This window comes from Podarcis filfolensis (genome assembly GCF_964270895.1).
Source record: "Podarcis filfolensis genome assembly, chromosome: 5".
Taxonomy (NCBI): domain Eukaryota; kingdom Metazoa; phylum Chordata; class Lepidosauria; order Squamata; family Lacertidae; genus Podarcis; species Podarcis filfolensis.
In genome coordinates this window covers 77,797,215-77,818,324 of record NC_139608.1, presented here as the reverse complement: position 1 = coordinate 77,818,324, position 21,110 = coordinate 77,797,215, and the positions used below count along the sequence as shown (strand labels likewise).

The 21,110-nt window shown below is 42.3% G+C and overlaps 1 protein-coding gene across 2 annotated transcripts in view; it reads left to right on the top strand.

Annotated features, from left to right (window-relative positions):
- The window catches only part of NRG3 (neuregulin 3), a 577,425-nt gene that overhangs the window by 235,889 nt on the left and 320,426 nt on the right, over window positions 1–21,110 (top strand). The gene's annotated exons all lie outside the window — the stretch shown is intronic.

Below are 21,110 nucleotides of genomic sequence, written 5' to 3'. Positions count from 1 at the left end.
GGATATGAAGTGTGAGGACAAGGAAAACTATATACATTTTGCAGGTAGAAGCTGTTTTAAATAATAATAATAATTCCCGCTTGTGATTAAAGTTTGCATTATGTTTGAAAGTAAGAGAGGAATTTTGATAACCACACATCCTGTTTCAATAGAAAAAGTATTTCTAACGACCAGTACAGTTTAATTAGTGATACTCAGTATTATATACAGGGTTGACTTCAGGAAGTTTGGGGCTTCTAGGGAAGAAATTTGTGAATGGGCCCTCGACCTGCAGAGAGGGGGAGCTGTATGCAAGATATTGGCTAACAGCAAAACATCCAATCTATATTCAGTACCAAGTCTCCTGCAAGGCGGTATTTAACCCACAGATCAGACTTCCCCTATTTGTGATGTCATATTTTCCAGCAATTTCTATATATAATTATTCAGATAATCCAGATCCCTTTCTACTGCAGTTATCAGGTGAAAATAGAGCATCAGTAACGAATTATATATTTTAATCTGGCATAGAATATTGTATGCCTTGTTTCTGCATATACATTAGGCAACATATTTATTTTAAAGATAGGGACAGCTTCAAAGGAATGTCACAGTTGCCCATGGGCAATGCTTGCCTTTCACATTTCCACAGCTGAAGGAAAAGTCAAAATGGTGGCCCCATATCCCTGCTGTGGAGTCACTTGTTGATGTTTTTAAATGAACACACAGCTAAAGGCTGGAAAACAGTGCCTGTCTGAAATCTGGTGACTGAAGTGACTGATTCATGCTGCTTCTGTACAAAACTAGCCCTACCCATATCTTATGTCTTATGTCTTGTAGAATTGATTGTTGGATTGTTGTAAATGAAATATTCAACAAGATGCTCATGATTAGCATCGACTGTTAGATCACATAGTGGAGTCAACGTCCAAAACAATTCCTCCCCCCCCATCCCTTCATTGCTCCACCACAAACTTTTACAGTCATGATTTGGAAGAGTTCTCTCACATTTTCACTAAAAAAAAGTTTATGAAAATGGTTCTTGTATGAGTGATCCTGTAATTTACAGTTAATAGCACTCCTTGGATTTTGAATACAAAGGTCCCCTGTATGCTTTGAACACAAATGCTTCTAAATAGTGAAGTTCTTATTGCTAGAGTGGTAGTAGCAGTAGTGGTAGTACTTATTAAATTTATATAATGCTCCACACCCACAGGTCTTAGAGCAGTTCACAAGATAATATAACTATATAAAAACACAGAATACTTAAAAACAAAAACAACCAAATAACACTCCCCCCAACCCCCCCCCCCCACATTTAAAATGTTCCAAACAATACCTATAATTAGAGGCGTAAAGTGTTTTAAGGAATGGCAGAAAGACCTTGCCAAGTTTATTTGGCAAGGGAAAAAACCACACATAAAAATTAAGCTACTAACAGAGTTGAAGGGAAAAGGAGGCTTTGCGGTCCCTGACCTTAAACTGTACTTTGAGGCAGTGAGCTGGACATGGATTAAAGAGTGGATATTAATTAAAAACACGGAAGTCCTAGATCTGGAGGGATGGGATATTGTGTACGGGTGGCATGGCTACATAGGCTATGACAAGGTTAAATCCCACAAAGGATTTTTAAATCATATTGTGAGAAGGGCATTATATGAAGTATGGGAGAGGAGTAAAAAATCAGTAGTAACCAATACACCATGGTGGCTGTCACCAATGGAATCTATGTCGGTTCACAGGATAAATATGAACAGCAGTTGGTTAACATATAAAGATTTAGTAGAGGAAACAAGTAGTGATCCAAAAATAAAGGACCTAAGCAAATTGAAACAGAAGGGAATAACCTGGCTGGAGTACTATCAAGTAAAAGCCGCCCTTGAAAAGGGTAAAAGAACCAAAGGATTTGACAAAAAAAATATCCTATCTGGAGAATGATATTTTATATAATAATCAAAAGACACTTTCAAAAATGTACAAACTACTTTTGAATTGGCAAAGAAAGGAGGAAGATATCAAAGAAATTACAGTAAAATGGGAGAGGGACCTGGGACATACGATCAAACCTGATATTTGGAATGAATTATGGACTAAAAATATAAAATTCACGGCTTGTTTCCTTATAAGGGAAAATCTTATGAAAATGTACTATAGGTGGTAACTGACCTCTGTAAAACTTGCAAAAATAAATAAATAAAACAATAACAAGTGCTGGCGATGTAAGGAACAGATAGGAACATACTACCATATGTGGTGGTCCTGTCTAGAGATACAAAGATTTTGGAACATGATTTATGAAGAGATAAAGAGATTGATAAAAACTATATTTAGTAAGAAACCGGAAGAATTTTTACTAGGAATGGTTTCAGATAATATTCCCAAAAACAAAACTAGGCTATTTATGTATGCAACGTCAGCAGCAAGGGTTATAGTAGCAAAACACTGGAAAGATAAAAATACACCCACTAAAGAGGAATGGGTAGTCAAATTGTGCGAGAACTTGGAGGTTGCAAAGCTGACAGATGCAATAAGAGATAAACCTAAAAAATCGGTGAAAGAAGAATGGGAATGTTTAAATAACTATTTAGGGGACAAGGGCTCAACAAGAAAGATCTGGCTATGTTTAGAAAGATACCGCATAGAGAAATATTCCCTGATACCAAGATGAGGGATTCCTTTGGAATGCAGATAGAGAGAATTGATAAGAATAATGATCTGTTGTGAGCTTGACGGAAGTGTACAATAGATGAGCTTTCCTGCTTTGGCTCATCTTCCTTTCTCCTTTTCTTTTTTTTCTATTTTTCTTTTTTCTTTTCTTTTATCTTTCCCATAGTTGCTTATGTTCTGTGTCATGTATTTTGATACTTTTTGTAGTTTTTTGTAGTTTTTTTCATTACTATTAAGGAATTTTCCTTTGTAATTTTGGTTGTCTATATTTATATGTACTTGTTTAAAGCAAAATAAAAGTTAAAAAAAGAAAAAAAAAGAAGTAGCTCAAGGAAGATTTGGGGCAGGGTAGGAAGAAGAAAAAAATCCATCAAGCTTTTAATATTCTGTGCTGGCTGGCGATTTTGTTTTTTCCTTTCAATCCTATATGCTTCACTGATCATTCACTTCTCCCCCTTTATTTACTTTCCTCATACGACACACTTATTAAATTAATTATTCTGAATCATGCAGCGTGGCGATTTATGGCATTAACTCGCTAAACCTATCATAAAACTTTATAGGCACTTTAGGAAATGGTTGTATTTGTAGCCAGCTCAGACCTACTGCTAAGCCTAGGGCAGGAGTCGATGGGAAGAGCTTTCCTTTCTCCAAACCACCTCAGCCCACATGCTTTCTGAGCAGAAAGAATCAGTGAGGTGGAAGCAACAGGGAGGTGGTGGAAACAGAGTACTGTATCTCTCAGGCAGAGAGCAGCAGCGACATACCTGTGGCTCAAAAAGCAAGACTGGATCTCATAATGGGGGAGAGGTGATGAATGCATGTTAATATTTGACCTTGAATTCCAAAATGCCTGAGGAACATTTGTGCACGAACCAGCCCTAAGATGGGACCCACTGAGTACAAGCCAGTTGGTTCCTGCCCCCCCCAATCCAGTTAAAACGTCGTCGTAAGTGAATGCATTCCTCCAAGCAGATTTTGTGTTTGTGTGTGTTGTTTTTCCCTATTCTCAGTAAGGAGAACAACAGGTGGTACAATATTGGCAGGAAATAATTAAATAAAAATGAATATAGCCATTATGTGTTCAGTCAGTGAATGTGTTCTATCAGCAGATGCTTGGCACTGGTTGTATTAATAAGGCTATGGATTCTATTGATTAAGTGCCAGCAGGGATGAATATCAACCATGAATTTTCTTTTATTTGCTGTATTTTCAAGGTTGTTACACTTCATTTTCCTTTCCAAATTTCTGGCATGTTCACTCGGGCAATTGCATCCTTTGAGTGGTGGGTCTAGCAGAATCACGCCGTTCCGTTGCTGCAGCAGTTCTGCTGCTGTTTGCTAAATAAAGAAATGTTCTTTTTCTTGTACAGTTTCCTACAGGAATATGTACAGCTGGACGGTGGGTTTTTATTTTCCATTCATTATTTTTGGTTGCCCCATAATTTTCTGGGTAGGGCATATTTCCATATTCCATCTTTCCCAGTATTCTTCCTCACCCCACCCAACAGTAAAACTATCTTACGTATCCTAAGAGGGTCCCCCTTCATGTATTCACAATTACACAAGAAGAGCACTGGGGTTGCACCTGCCTCTCACACGCCTCCAAGCAGATATGCCCACTAGTCGTGCACTGGGCACCCTTCATACAGCTTGTTTATTTTCTCCTAGGAGCTCAAAGTGGTATACACAGGAGAATAAATAGTGACTGTGTTCAGGGCCATCTTTAGCATATGTGCCGCCGGGGTGCAAAGATCCGCCCAGCGCCCCCAAATTTAGTTTAGCCCCCAAATTAACTTTTATTATGCTTATGTCAGACATCACTCTTACGCCTTATCTCTTGTTTACGAAAGAAGGGAGGAAAAAGAAATGTGTTTCTCGCTTAGCATTCGTCGTAAAATGAAGAAAAAATGCAGCTTGCGGAATTCATAGTCTGTGCTCTTGGTGTGCTTTTGCGGAAATGGAAAACTAAAATCACGTGCTGAAACACATGTGTAGTAGTGCCCTAAGTAGTTAGTCAAAGAAAATGCCAACAATTAGCAGAAATTAACATTATTTTTTTAACGATTTCTCTAAACGAATTTGAACTGTAAGTGATGAAATTAAATCACGCCGTTGTGAATGACAAGCGCTGCCACTGGCGCAGCACGTCTTTGGTAAATGAGTGCACAAAGTTGAAAGACCTTTAGTGAAACAGTAGATATACATTTCGGTAATACCTAGGTATATATGTATTTTGTTTTTCTAGCTTGATCAAAATTATTTATTATTTCATAACAGGTAGATAGTTAAGAATTTAGGGGGCTCAGTAGCAGGTGCCTGGTGCCCCCCAGAATTTGGCGCCCGGGTGCCCTGCACCCCTTGCGCCCCTGGGTAAAGACGGCCTTGACTGTGTTCTTGCAGCAGTCCTGTGAGTTGGGTTTGGTTGAGAGACAGTGATACCTCAGTGAGCTTCACTCTAACCACTACACAGCACTGATTCTGTGTCACATAGCTTCTGAAGCACAGCCAATACAGTTTGGCTGGCATGTTTGTGAGCAGTAGGGATCATGGCCTCCCTTTCCCCTCAACAGGAGTTAATGCTGAGTAGATCTACATAGGTCTGTGAGTCTCCTTGAATCCTGTGGCCAAGCCAGGCAATCATTTAGGTAAAGGTAAAGGGACCATTAGGTCCAGTCGCGGGCGACTCTGGGGTTGCGACGCTCATCTCACTTTATTGGCCGAGGGAGCCAGTGTACAGCTTCCGGGTCATGTGGCCACTTCTGGCAAACCAGAGCAGCGCACGGAAATGCCATTTACCTTTCCGCCGGAGTGGTACCTATCTATCTACTTGCACTTTGACGTGCTTTCGAACTGCTAGGTTGTCAGGAGCAGGGACCGAGCAACGAGAGCTCACCCCATCACGGGGATTTAAACTGCCGACCTTCTGACTGGCAAGCGCTAGGCTCTGTGGTTTAACCCACAGTGCCACCCGCATCCCCAGGCAATCATTTAGGAAGCAGCAGTTTACCATGCTGTGTATTTAACTGCTTGGCAAGCGGCTTGTTTATGTCATGCAGCCGAATGAGGAGAATTTCTCCACACATCCATACCCAACTGGAAAAAAATGGATTAGCAGAGGAGTGGTAAAACTCTACTTACTGCTTGGCAGGATGCTACAGGCCCAATGTGGATGGTATTTCCTCAGGGTTGCCCACTGCTGTGTCCCATTCGCCTGCACTCTCCACACTTAGTTCCCGGTACAGCAGTTTTGCTTGGTTTCCCAGGAGGCTCCAGAGAATGGGGAAAGGCTCCTTCTTCACCCCCGGTCCTCTCCTCCTCCCACTGCTTAAGCTTCCTAGTTTCTCATGTAGATTGGAAGTTCCCACCTGCTAAATGAGGCACCCCCAAACTCGGCCCACCAAATGTTTTGGGACTACAATTCCCATCATCCCTGACCACTGGTCCTGTTAGCTAGGGATGATGGGAGTTGTAGTCCCCAAACATCTGGAGGGCCGAGTTTGGGGGTGCCTGTGCGAAATGGTTGTCTGTATTCACACACACTGTGTGTTATGTGTGCATCGTTCCTCAGCATTTCAAAGAAAGTGTGAAGGACAAAACAATGCAACTGACAAAAGACATTGTCAGCAAGTCGCTTTCAAATGAGGATTTTAAATAGCAAGCAACTTTTTTTTCCAAACCTCCAGCATGCATTCTTTCAGAGGCAGCTGGTGAAGTGAAGCAGCCTCTGGTACACACAATAAGACTGGAATGGTAAAAATGAAGCTAATTGGAGGTGAAATAATACACTGAGTGACAAAAACAAAAAACCCAAATATACTATTTTTGTTGTTGCTTTTAACAACTTCCCCAATCTGAGTCCAGGCACCTAGGGAAACTCATTTAAAAATCTACCATTGGGCACAATTAAAAAAAACAAAAACAAAACAACCTGTCTGGGAAGAAATGAATGCTGAAATATGAAGTTCCTTCAAAGCTGCTGCTGTTATTGTTTTAAAATGGGGGAAGTAAAGCAAGCAACACAAAGTTATGACTTTGAGAAGCTAAATATAGATTGCCTATATGTCCCCGCCCTGGCTCCTTGCTTTATTCTTTTTTTTAAAAAAGTGGATTCTTCCAAGTGGATTGAAGATGAGTAATCTAATTCTGCTGAACCAAATATGCAATTTGATTAGAACTTGTTGTTAAAATTCCATTTCAATTCTTATTAAGTCCCTGTGGGTCTTCTTCTTTTTTTTAAGGTTTTGATAGCACAAGAGCTTTATTATCCATCATCATCCTTTCCAGCAGGGTGGCATAGTTGGCGCTTGGTGATTTTATTCTCACAGCAACCATGTGAAGGAGTTTAAACTGAGAGGAAGGGGCACTGCTCATGAGTAGAGCAAATGCTTCACATGTAGAAAGTTCTAGATCCAGTCCCTGGTATCTCTTGTCAGTGCAGACAATACTGAGATGGATGGAGCTTGTGAGTGAGAAGGCTGGTTTCTCCGGGAAAAGCCTAGCATTCTGGCCAACATATTACGCTGACTGTGTACAGAGGATGTGGCTGAGGGTGGGACAGAAAATAGCACATGCAGATTAATAAACTTCTAAAAAGCTCGTGTCCAATCCTCAAAACCTTTTTTAAAAAAGTCTTGGAGAAGCTTCACATGTGCCTGGGGTTGGCTCTGAACAAAAAATGGCCGGGAGGCAAAATGTGCACCTATAAAACATCAGTGCAAGTGCATGTCTTTTGGATTGCTACTATCTTGGCCATAAGCCATCACAAAGTTAGGTTTGATTAAGACCATTGAAATCAATGGAATTAAGCACCCCTTCTATTCTGTAGGGTTGTGGCCATAGTGTTGGACATCACTTTAACTAACTGACTGACTGACTGACTGACTGACTGACTAACTAACTAACTAACTAACTAACTAACTAACTAACTAACTGTATCTTGTCTTTATCTGGTGAAATGGCCCTCAAGGTAGATTACAATACTGAAATAAAATATGATATAATGAAAAAAGTGCTAACATCATCTTAAACATTCAAACAGACATTCCATCCTTCTGAAAAAATAAGTGTTTTTACTCACTTTATAAAATGCTTATAGGTGAATGCTAACAATCCTATAGAGTTTTTTTCATGTCTGCCTTTTTGGTATACTCCGACTTGAAACGGTGCAAAGCGTAACGTTACAGAAGATTGCTTCCAACATGTAGGTCAAACGGAACGGAAATGACATTACTGGATAGAGAAAAGCACTTAATTGGCAAGCCAGTATCGCAAGGTTAGTTAACTTTCACTGAAGGAAAAACACAATCTGTTAGGCTGACACCGACAAAGATTTGGGAAGGGAAGGAGAGCTACACAGTTCTTCTAGAAGTATGGCAAGGACAGCCAACAAACATTTTTTTATTTTTTTATTCAAAGCATTTATATTGTGCTTTTCAGCTGGAAAGGCTGCTAGTCCCTGGTACACATCAAGAAAAATAACACAGTCTCTGCCCCCACATTTACAGTCTAAAAATGATTATTGCAATTATTATTATTATTATTATTATTATTATTATTATTATACCCTGCCCATCTGGCTGGGTTTCCCTAGACACTCTGGGCGGCTTAGAGATTATGATTATGATTATTATTGCCAGTTGCCTTTCACTAGAAGGTCCCAGGGTGGGTTACACCAAGATCATCAGCAGACTATATGCTGTCCACTGGGATGCTGCCATGAAATATTTTAGTGAGGAATCCTCACCCAAAAGAGAACGTTTACAGTTTCTCACTGCTTAGATCAGGGACCAGCAAAATTTTTTCCACAGGGGGCTGGTCCATTGTCCCTCAGACATTGGGGGCGGCTGGACTATATTTTGAAAGAACCCCCCCCCACGACTCTTCCCTCCCTTCTCCACAGGACTGGATGAGCCCCAGTGGCTGCTTACCTGTGCCTTGCAAGTGGCAGGGGCTGGCGGTGGCGGAGGGACAATGAGTGGCATGAAAGGGCTGGCTCCCGAGAGGGGCTGCTTAAAATGGATCTCAGCCAACTGCAGTTCAACAAAGTCCAGCCCCCTTCCTCCTCTAGGCAGGGCAGGGAGAAGCCAGGAGGAGGGAGGGAGGCGCCGTCACCACGGTATGTGTGAGGGAGAGGGGGGTAGAAATGGTACAGCCCAAACGATCAGAATCCTCACGCCGATCCACGTGGCGAATCCCAGACCACCCGCAGGCCGGATCCAGAAGGCAGTTGGGCCAGATCCGGCCCCTGGGCCTTAGTTTGCCGACCCATGGCTTAGATCCATGCCATCACATGAAGGCACACTATGCTGGGATGGCAAATCCTATGATTCTAAATATAGTGGACAGAGATCCCTGAAGCTGTTCCTGGCAGCATCTTTGTGATTGATTTAATGGGGGCGGGTCCTGTGTTTATTGAATGGCTACAGTATAGAATGAACACAACTGCATAGCTGGACAATCACTTTGGACCAAAATCTTGATAGGGATGATCTTGCTCAAGTCTTTCTAGCAATGCCCGCTAGTGTTTTTATTTTCTTCCAACTTTTTCTTCCTAATCGCCACCACTGAAAGTTTGTTGTGGACATGAAATTTCAAAACAATTCAAACTCAGAAGCTATATATTGAAGTCAAATTTTCATTCAAAATATGAAAGTTTGAGCACTTGTGACTTGTTGGGGGTCTTTGTTTCTCCCATGTGTTGAATTATGTCAGTAGTACAACAAATGTGGATAAAATAAAGTTGTAAACTGCCTTGAGTGCAATGCAGTCACATCCTAACAAAAAGAGAAATGCATGTGAACTATCAAATACTAATTACTATTGCATGTTGACTATCATTGCATGCGGTCAAGAAAATACACTTGAATACTAAATCCCATTGCATGCCAACTTGCAGTTACTAAAACCAGTTGCATGTCAACTATCAAAGATCAACTGCCAAATGAGAAATACTATATTTTGGAATAGGAAATAGAATTTTACTGGGGAATTCGTCTGGGTTTGCATGTCATAAGAAGCTATAGTTACTCTGCAATGGAGGCAAAAACATCCAAATGTCTCTTTGCTGCTGCAAAAGGAGGGTGACACTTCACCTGCAGCTTATTTTCGGAATGCTAAAGCAATTACCATTACGTTCAAGCACAGCCTATATTTGCCAAATGCCTGGTTTTTTGTGTTGCTGAGATGCACCTGAACTGTTTGGGGGTATATTTTATATATAGTTTAATAAATTACTGAACACCATATGTTCAGTGTTCCTGTGTTCGTGCATGCAGAATTGCATTTCATTTGGCTACTAATATAGGGTGGCATTCAACTAAGCTATGCTCAGAGTAAGGTAAAGGTAAAGGGACCCCTGACCGTTAGGTCCAGTTGTGGCCAACTCTGGGGCTGCGGCGCTCATCTCGCTTTATTGGCCGAGGGAGCTGGCGTACAGCTTCCAGGTCATGTGGCCAGCATGACTAAGCCGCTTCTGGCGAACCAGAGCAGCGCATGGAAACGCCGTTTACCTTCCTGCCAGAGTGGTACCTATTTATCTACTTGCACTTTGATGTGCTTTCGAACTGCTAGGTGGGCAAGAGCTGGAACTGAACAACGGGCGCTCACCCCGTCGCGGGGATTCGAACCGCCGACCTTCCGATCGGCAAGCCCTAGGCTCTGTGGTTTAACCCACAGCGCCACCCGCGTCCCTTATGCTCAGAGTAGACCCAGTTAAATCAATGGAACTAACTTAGTCATGTTGAGTAATTCCAATGGATCTATTCTGAGTAAAACTTAGTTGAATACAAGCAATGTTTTTGGGAGAGTGAGTTTTCCAGACAATTTTTCATTTCCCCTGTTCAATATTAATTTATGCTTTTAATTTGCTGCGTACAGTATACTCTATTATTTTTTATGTAGGTCTATTTGGGGGAAAAAAGTCATTTGAAAACTTTGCCGAAATAAAATAAATAAGTAAGCCTCTCTCTAGATCTGCACATACAGCTATAATGATATCTAAGTTTTACTGCCCACTGAGACAAACAATATGTTTTTGTTACGGAGCAAGAAATCCTTTGTTTCTCTTTCGGCCTACCCCTCCGACAGGTGTCGAACTCAGTATGCACTGTGTCTAGTGTTTTATGTAATGAAGCAATTTTACTTTCCACTGAGCACCTTCAGAGGATCTGATTTTGCTAATGATTTCCCTTTGGACAACTTTGTTTACTAAACATTTTAATTTGCTGAATCCCTTCCTGTTTTTGTAAGCACTGAAGCTTGCACACACAACGTAGTGCGAGTTATGAATTGCCAATGAAGGTGCAACTCTGCAGTTGCAGGATTATCTTAAAGGCGCAGGGCTGCACTGGTCGAGTCTAAGCCATGGATGTTTTAATTCCAGGCATAACTCATTCAGACAGTTCAATTGACTTGTAATGCCCCAAAGACAGGAGGAGTAATACTCAGAGCTGATTTTCTGTTGTTTATTTCAAATAGTCATCCAGATTAATAACCTCAAAAGGGGGCCATGAGGAATTAAATAATATGCACATAGCTAAGCAAAGGTTTTGTTGAGGTGCCTTGAATATATAATGATTATATGTTTTGCCATTCTGCAGGAAACAAAAATCAGGCCTGCAAGTTAATAGGTTGTGAATCAGAAAATTAGGATAGGCTGTGATCCCTAGACCATGCAAACAAGACATTGTGCGTTCCCTTGAGACCTTTGCACACGTTTTGTGGGTTGACACTTTATAATTTACAGACATGTTGATAAGTGATTGAGGAGTGGGGGGGGGAGTTTAGCATGTTGCCTGTGTTACAGGACAGCACCATTGCATGTCAATTAATATTGTTGTTGTTTATTTATTTATACTCCAACTTTTTGCCTGATGGGTCAACAAGCAGCTTGCATGTTAAACTACTTTTGAAATTACAGAAAGTTTCAAAAACAGCTTGGTGATGTCATATTAGGTATTTCTGATAATCAGAGTGATTTAAAGCAGCAGCAGCAGCAGCAGCAGCAACACAAACTCAGGGATGTGTGAGGTTTTTCACAGACCCTCAAAGTGTCCCTATTTTCCAGGGACAGTTCTAGATTTATCGTCCCAATTTCTGATTTGATCTCAGAGTGTCCTATTTTTTCTTAGGATGTCCATATTTTCACCTGAGAAAGGTTGGTGGGTGTGGACTTGGGCAACTCCTGAACCAATATAATAAGTAAATATACAACTTTCAGAGGACATCTGACGGCAGCCCTGTATAGGGAAGTTTTTAAATGTTTTATTATGTTTTTATATACATTGGAACCACTCAGAGTTACTGAGGCAACCCAGTCAGATGGGCGGGTGTTGTTGTTGTTGTGGTTGACTAGGATATCCCTTCTTGTGTGAAAAAATGCCTAATAGTTGCTGGATTAATTTTGGTTGGAATTATTTCTTCAGATTCAGTTGCACATTGCAACATTTCCCACCTAAAGCAGCTTACAAAATAAGGTGTAAATAACAAATTGTGTCCTAGAGTCAACCCACAGCAGATGAGACAGGGCAAAATGAGGAGCCATTTTCTCTCAAACTGTACTCCTTTTCTGACCATAGGGAGTGAGCAGTTTTCTGAGGACATTAGTAATAATCAAATTGTTTTAATTGCTGGAGTCCAGGGCATTCCAGTCCCTGTAATATTTTCAGTTCAAAAACGCAGAGGAATGAGGAACCTCAGTGCCACCGCCGCCACCACCCTCCAGCCACTAACCTTTTGACAAAGCGGGAAAAGGCAGTTTTCCTGTTGAGGTGCTTGGCAAGACACGGGAAAGGGGCACGGGGTCTTTCTCTCTCTCCCTTAGGAGGGCATATGGGCCAGTCTGGCTTCTGACCATCAGCATGAGGTCACAATGCCCACTATTCCTTCAGCTAAGTGAGATCAACATGAGGGCACAATGGCCAGGCCCTCTCCTCCTCAGGCCAGCAGCATGTGTATGAAGACACATTTCTTAGTGTGTCTCTCACTGGAATGGGCAACATCTTTTTCCTCCTCTTAAGATGGGCAGCAGTGGAATCATATGGTTAGAGTGGCCACCATTGCTTATTGAAATGGGCAGCAGCTTGTGGACAAGAAGAAGATTTGGCAGGGAGATGCCCTAGGCCCTAGGGCTTAACAGGGATTCTGCTGAAAGCAATTACTGCAGGATGACCTGAAGCTAGAGGTCTATAGACAAGGGAGGCAGGCCAGGAATTTTGCCACAGAGTGTTTAGTAAATGTTGTGCCAAGCAATTTTTACTTAACCACTAAAGACAGCATCTTCTTCTTGGTCAGTTATGTTACCATATAACAGACAACGTGGCTGTGCTAAGGGCCAAACTAGACAATATATTAGCTCTGTATCTGTGCACTTAAGTGCAGACTGTTATTGTTTTCAACAGAAATTCAACACAAACGTCCAACACAGTGCAAGGTGTGGTTGTAGCTTGGGAGGATTGTGGGTTTTTAAAACTCTTCTCTCTCTCTCTCTCTCTCTCTCTCTCACACACACACACACACACACACACAGAGAGAGAGAGAGAGAGAGAGAGAGAGAGAGAGAGAGCTACTTCAGATCAAAATCCTGCATTAACAATTTAAATGGTGTGTATGGTTTAAGAAAATTATAACACACTGTGGGGAAATCTCTCACTGAGGCAGGATGTGGCGTTTGCCCATTCGTTTAGAGCCTGTCTGTACAGGGGGAAAAGAAAGGGTTAAAAATGTGGACCAATAGGAAAGCTGGAGGCAGAGCCTACATTTCTATAAAAGGGCTTAGCCCGAGGTTTGTTAGAGTTGTTGGTGGGTAGTTGGTTGGTTTTAGTGGGTTGGCTGGTGGGGAAAGGCAGTTGGAGAAGCAGTTGGCAGGCAGTTGGAAATAGAGAGACAGGACAGTGGGTTCTTGAGTGAGGGGAGGTAGAAGAGATAGAGAGAGGAAAATAAGACTAAGAAAGTAAAGAGTAACGACATTTGGAATGCCGTAAAAGTTTGTTTGTGTCTGAAATAAAATACACTCTTCTTTATTAACTTGAGAATCTGACTGAGACTAAAGTGATTTTACCAGGGAGGACCTGATTGGTGGCAGCAGATTAGTGGTGTACAGGTCAATAGTTCGTGAGACGACCGGGGGCTCCATACGAACGCCACAAACACACTGTGGGGAAATCTCTCACTGAGGCAGGAATATGCAGGAGCATGTGAGTCTACCTTCATTTCCTCTTCCTGATGTTTTTCCATTCACTTCAACAGTAGCATGGTGTCAGGGAATCAGGAGCAGGAGCACTGGGGAGAGAGGAATTGGAGAGCGAAGGGGAAGAATCCGAGGGAAGCGTAGGGGAGTATGACAGTGGCCCGAGAGATTCCATGAGCTTCTCCAGCGAATCAGAAGATTCCCAGAAGGGGGCGCTGATGGTCAGAGCAAGGGGGGTCCCAGGGGGGACGCACCAGAAACAAGGAGCCAGAGGGGAACCCCAAAGCAGCAGTGGGGGATCGGGACCAGTTTCCCCACCAGAGCGTAGTGGGGGGGAAGAGTCACATGTGTCAGGGCCAGCGTCTCCTCCAGCAGGGAGAGGAGGTGAGTCAGGGCTGACCACGCCTCCATCGGAGAGTGGGGGAATGGAGGGGAGGTCAGTTGCAGCTAGCCCCCCCGAAGGGGGAAGCAGTGACAGCAGCAGTGAAACGGTCAGGAGGAAAGCTGCTGGCTGGGCGCGCGCGCCAAGTTCAAATGTGCAGGCGCGGGGGACAGCAGGAGACCCGGATGGGGAACCAGCTCCTAAAGCCCGCCGGAGGGAGGGAGAAGGCTCAGGGGAATCAGCGTCAGAAGAGGCTAGAAAGGGCGAGACCCCGGCGGGCAGGCGGACCCAGAGGAGGAAAGAGCAGCGGAAAAGGTGGAGCAAGGCGAGGGTCTTAAACTGGTGTACAGGGGGAGGAGATTCAGACGGATCATCAGCGGTCTGACAGTTGAGACGTAGAGCTGCGCGCTGCGGCTCTGGAAGTGAAACTGAACTTCAATAAAGACTTTTGTACTTAACAACGAAGCAGCGTTGGTCCTTTGTGAGCTGGGACCTTGGGCAGCTCTGACACATGGTCTTTTCCTTATGCAAATTATTGGCATAGAGGTCTCCTGATTGAAATCAGGACTGTAGCAGGAAGGGGAAAACCCTTTACCCCTCTGATTCCTAATCTAGATCCTTCCCTGCCCGTCAATGCTGTCAGTTTATGTAACAACAACAACAACAACAACAACAACAACAACAACAACAACAACAACAACAACAGGAGCAGCCTACCTATGCTTATATTACCCTAAGAAATGTTCTAGTCTGGCACTAGGGTTTTATACTGGTTTTTAAATAATGCCATGTGGTTGGAATAGAATGTGAAGGAACAATTCCACTGCTGTGATATTGACATTCAAAGATCTAAAGATCTGTGGAACATCATGGCCATAGATTTGTTGTGAAGCTATAAATAATACTGTTATTGTCAAGTACTGATGTAGAGGTAGTTTTAACTTATGCCATTTTTTGTGGTCTGTTTTATCCTGGCAGTCAAAAGGCTGTCTTCAGCTGACAGTTTGGAAAAAGAAAGACTTTAAAAAAATGTTTGAAAGCTTGTTGAGGACATAAGGGTTGTAGGGGAGGAATCAAAATATGGCTGTCTTTGTACATTGGATTTCTTTTAGACCCCCATGGTTCCAACATGTTGACCTAAAAGGCTCCATATTACGAGAATTGGAAACAAATGCCTCTGAGTCACTTCAGACTCTTAATAAGGCAAAGGGAATTGACGTTGATTCTAATCAGAATGGATGGCACCATCTCAAAGCTCTCATTTTTTTTGCCGTTTCAAGTTTAGTTGTATGCTGCTGCTCAGACATGTAAAGTCGTTTAGCTCGGCTGCAGTTGTGGGAACTGCAGAGTGCCTGGGAACTGCGGTTTTTGAACCTCCACACTGGGATGTCATTATGCAAATAAATTTCCACAGAGAAGCAAATCTGTTACTTATTTTCATTGTTTTTCTCCCCTGCTGTCCCCATTTGATTTTACTGTGTGCTTTTTGAAACTCGTTCAGGTTCAGTTTCCAGTAGTCAGTTTCCATCTCCAAAACATATCTATCTCTTTGTTTATTTAGAGTGGGATGTTTCAGACTGAGTGTCAGGAGAGAACTATGAGTGTGCTGCACACTGTGTGACTTGAAACACATAAATTTAAGTGTGTGTGTGTGTGTGTGTGTGTGAGAGAGAGAGAGAGAGAGAGAGAGAGAGAGAGATTCATCTGTGACTGCATTTGGATACAATTGAAGGCTGTTCACACATTATACCATACACAATTACAAGTTGTCTCTGCACATGTGAAATTGTTCGTGTGAAAGAGTGCATCCCTGTTGATTTGTACAGCTCAGCTTTTGTGTACGCAGGTACACAGGTTGTAAACTTGTTGAACATTAAATGTGAATAGCTGATCAAGCATACAGCTCAACTGTTTGTGTACACTTGTTGACTGTAACAAGTGAACAACCCCCAGATCCTCTCCCCACACCTTGGAGGTGGCTGTTTGTTGCATCTTCAGTCAGGTAACACACTTAGACAAGTGACAAGACAAAAAGACTGTGGTGAACTCCTCTGAGCTGGTGTGACTGAGCTATAATGCAAGGTCACCCCAGACCAAATGAAGTTGGGAGTTCAAAAGAGACTCTGGGTCAAGTGTGGAAATGATGTATCAGCAGTGTCAACTGCAAATAGATTAAAAGGATTTAGACATGCAATCTGCTCCATTGGAGTTTTTTCTGCATTGGACTGCCTCATGGGCTCGGACTATGGAAATCTGCAGTGAGTAGCTGAGAAGCAAGAGGCTTTGCCTGTCTCTTGGGTTTACTTTCAGCGAGTTGTCTTAAACTGAGTGAGTGAAGTGTGCTTCCAGTTATAATTTAGAGCAAAGTATGCTTGCAGCTATCTGACATTTTGGAAAGTACTGCTTTTCGTTTTGCTTCTCTTGTACCACTGTAACAGGAACACTCACTTAGTCTATGTCTCTACATGTGGATACATAGCAATCATCCAACTTAGCAATGCTTATCTTCCCTATCCATACATGGAGGCATGATATTGTAGTATTTTCATTGTATCTAGCCTAATCATAAATGCCCCACCCACTGGGAATTTCATACACTGTGGGGACATCATACACTCTTTCTTAAGAAGACTTGAATAAAGTTTGGTGAGTTCTTCAGTAGGTATCTGTTAATACTACTTTTTCTGTCTTTTCCTGGTCCACCTATACTTTTATTTTCTCTACAGTCTTTTCCTTACTAGATAATTGGTGGGGATTCAAAGACAATTAACAGCCCTACTTAGTTACTTCACTAACAGGGCTTCAAAGAAGACACACTCTCTCTTTCTCTTTCTTTCAAGTGAAAGAAATTAAGGCCATTGCCTTCACCTCTGAAATTACTTTTTGCACCCAGGCAAATGACTCCACAGGAGTGGGAGATGAGAGAACATGTGCAGGGTGTAAAGGAAAGGATGAACTAGTATGTCACACAAGTTGGTAGCTGTTGGCAGCAGCTAGCTTAAATTAACCTGTTTGTGAAGAGCCTACCATTGAGGCAAAGTGATTTTGAGATCACTGTGGCCAATAGCTTCATACTGTCTCCAGTTGTGAGGGGTAGTTTTCCACACTCTGTTCCCTTCTGCGTTCTGAGTTTTGAGACTTCATTGCGTACACAGCCAAAGGTAGCATTACTAGTCTTGGTTCAAGCCTCAAAGTTGTTGATAGCCTGGGCTTGGTTTTCATGTGTTCACAGCGCATGGAGATCTGCAAATCCTGCCCCTTCATTTCTGTGGAATTTTCTGCTTTGTCTTCTCTGGTCTTGGATATCCACAGAAAGTCTGCACAATGTCTTTTTCTCCCCTAAGCAACTTATGTTCACACAGGTTTTTTGTGTCACCCCCCCCCCACCAAAAAAGAGATATTTAGAGAAATTGATGTTCATTAAGCTGTGAGGTAGCACGTGTGTGTTGACAGATTATTCTGCCTGTACATGAGAATGCAGATTTGAACGACCATCAGAATGCTGAGAGTAACATTGTGAGGTCAGACATCAGAATTGTATTCTGATTCATGTATTCTGTAACACCTTACCTTGCTTTTCTTTGAGCTTGCACTAGTGTTTGAACATCTTTGGAGGAAAGATGGGATAGAAATGTAATGAAAAAGTAAACAATTAAAATATGGGGGGGGGGGGAATCAGGATACTTGTCTGCACTAGTGAAATGTCAACATTTACATTTGAAATTGATCCTGGTAGACTATCATGACATCCCTGGTGGTTTGTCAAGTGAAAATGTTAGGTTGATTATTTAATCTGATTTTGCGGACATCTTTATTTATCATCTAAATCCTATTGAGCAAATTGGAGTTGACGTATCTGGTTTTTGTTTTTGTGTTTTAATTTGATACGTGTGTTTAAAACTGATATTGTTTGATCTTAGGAAGGAAAAGGCACATGCACATAATGGCACAGCAAAGCTATTAGGTGGACTGGTTATGAAAGAACACCAGAGGAAGAAAAACAGACTTTGATGGGCAGTAATTATAAGCAACTGTAGCATTAATACTATATCTGTGATTATTAAATGGAAAGAGGGGGCGGTTTCTATATTGTTGAAATGGCTTTTGCATGTAACAAAAATAAAGCAAGGTTATGACATACATAAAATGCCAGCCTGTGTAGAAAATTATAGTTCTGTTAAAAGGCCATCTATTTGCACAGCATATTTTCGGTGTCTTCCTTTCGCTTGATCTCTCTTTAATTTCCCTGTTTCCCTGCTTCTTGCAATAGAGAACATGGAATGAGATGCCTTCCAAGGAGCCATAGACATGCGCATGTGATTGGAATGCATCAAGGAGCTGGTATAAATAAATAAATAAATAAATAAATAAATTTATACCCCATCCTCCCTGGCCAGAGCCAGGCTCAGGGCAGCTAACACCAATAAAATTTCAGTAAAAACATAATGGGGGGACGACAATTTAAAATACAGGTTAAAATGCAATTTAAAATGCAGCCTCACATTAAAAGTAGCCCATAGATCAAAACCATAAGGGGAGGGAAACATAAGGGTCAGACTGAGACCAAACCAAAGGCCAGGCGGAACAGCTCTGTCTTGCAGGCCCTGCGGAAAGGTATCAAGTCCCACAGGGCCCCAGTCTCTTGTGACAGAGCGTTCCACCAAGTCAGGGCCAGTGCTGAAAAGGCCTTGGCCCTAGTTGAGACCAACCTAACCACCTTGTGACTTGGGACCTCCAAAATGTGTCCAAGCAGGGGCTAGGAAGTAGCGGTGGAATAGTCTAAGAGACAGATTGTCTATTCCTACTCTTATGTTACTCCCAACACATTCTGCTTAACTTAAATAACAAAACAACCCTACTCTTTCCCCTGATATTCTGTTCGGATCTTTTTGCAAAAAGAAAAGAAAAGAAAAGAAAAGAAAAGAAAAGAAAAGAAAAGAAAAGAAAAGAAAAGAAAAGAAAAGAAAAGAAAAGAAAAGAAAAAAAGAACTGTGATGCAAAGAAATTGTAAACATATTTCTACAACTCCCCCCTCTCCGAAATCAACTGCTGCTCATCCCTTCCTCCTTATTGAAATTATCTCTACTCAGTGAAGGTGATGGAGCCACACAGATGTGTATGTTTCGTTCTGTTGGAGCAGCAAGCTCTGAGCTGTTTAGCAGAGACATAAATCCGCTATATTTCTCTGCCTCTGATTGCATTTCATTGCCCGAGCTTGGCTACTGGTAATTGCATATTGAGACAGAGTTAGCTGTGGGTCTTCCATTTCAGCTGATATCTTCCAACTGTGTTGCATCTTTCTGCCCTGCACTGTTCTCTGCAGGACAGCAATATTGGGGCCCACGTGGAATAAAGCTCAGAGAGCTTTTAAGACAGTAATATGGCCAAAGTGATGCTTGGGCTGCTTTCTGCCACAGTTCTTGCAATTTTCACTTGTCCAAAGGAAGAAAGACTTGAAGGCTGCAGTCAAAGAATTGACTGGTAAGGTCAAATTAGTTTGTGAAATTCATTTCTGAACACCAACCAAATGCACACTGCTCTTTGGCACTTATTGTTTTAGGTCCTGAAGATACAATAGCAGCATTCTTCCAGGTTCTAGGCTCTGGAGCTAGCAACTTTGTGCTCCCTTGGCTCATTAGGCTGCGGTTGCCAGAGAAAGTAGCCATTTTTCCATGCTGTTCCCCTTAATATAACATATTTGATTGTTATTTTTCTCAAATGTATGCCTTTTTAATGCATGCACCATCCTAATGTATGCATTTTTGTACATATTGCTTGGTGGGAGATCTGCATTGCAAAATGCGGATAAGTGCGGATTTTGAACAGTGGCTGCGGTTTGGTTTCTTTGTTGCTTCAGGAAGTGCGAATTAGATACATTCTCCACCACCCCTTCTACTTTGTCTCACTTCCTTTAACCAAGCTCTTCCTTGCACCCCTGCTCCCTCTTCCTCCATAGCATATGACTGCTCCTAATCTTAAATAACATTTCTGCAGACCTGCCTCCCCCATTAGAGACCTTTGGCTTCACAGTCCTTGGCCCTTTCCCTCAAGCATACTTCACCCACTCTTTCTTCAAGCTCCTCTTTCTCATCCTATTTTCTCCTCTTCCTTTCTTTTCAGCGTTACTTTTCAGCAAAAGTGATGCCATTTTCCCCACTGAGCTGTCCATGTTTCTAAAAGGAAAAGGCACTCCAAGTGCCTAATTAATACTACTTTTCCTTGCCTCAAAGTAAATTTATGGGTCTGGGGACAGACTAGGTAAAGGTAAAGGGACCCCTGACCGTTAGGCCCAGTCGCAGACGACTCTGGGGTTGTGGCACTCATCTCGCTTTACTGGCCGAGGGAGCCGGCGTACAGCTTCCGGGTCATGTGGCCAGCATGACTAAGCCGCTTCTGGTGAACGAGAGCAGTGCATGGAAATGCCGCTTACCTTCCCGTCAGAGCGGTACCTATTTATCTACTTGCACAGACTAGATGGAAGCAAAAGCAGCTCTCCAGCTTTTGGCAAGCAGAGGCTGTGAGGTGGGCTGTGTTTGCCTCCATGCTGCCTGCAAGCCTTCTAAGAAGAAAGCATACCAGCGCAAGTAGATAAATAGGTACCACTGCAGCGGGAAGGTGAACAGCATTTCTGTGCACTCTGGTTTCCATCACAGTGTCCTGTTGTGCCAGAAGCGGTTTAGTCATGCTGGCCACATGACCCAGAAAGCTATTTGCAGACAAACACCGGCTCCCTCGGCCTGAAAGCAGAGATGAGCGCTGCACCCCGTAGTCAATTTTGACTGGACTTAACCGTCCAGGGGTCCTTTACCTTTTATGTACAACTCTTTGTTTTTTCTATTTTATGAATGCTTTTCCTCAGCAACATTTACAGGCCAGATCTCATAGCCTTTCTTCC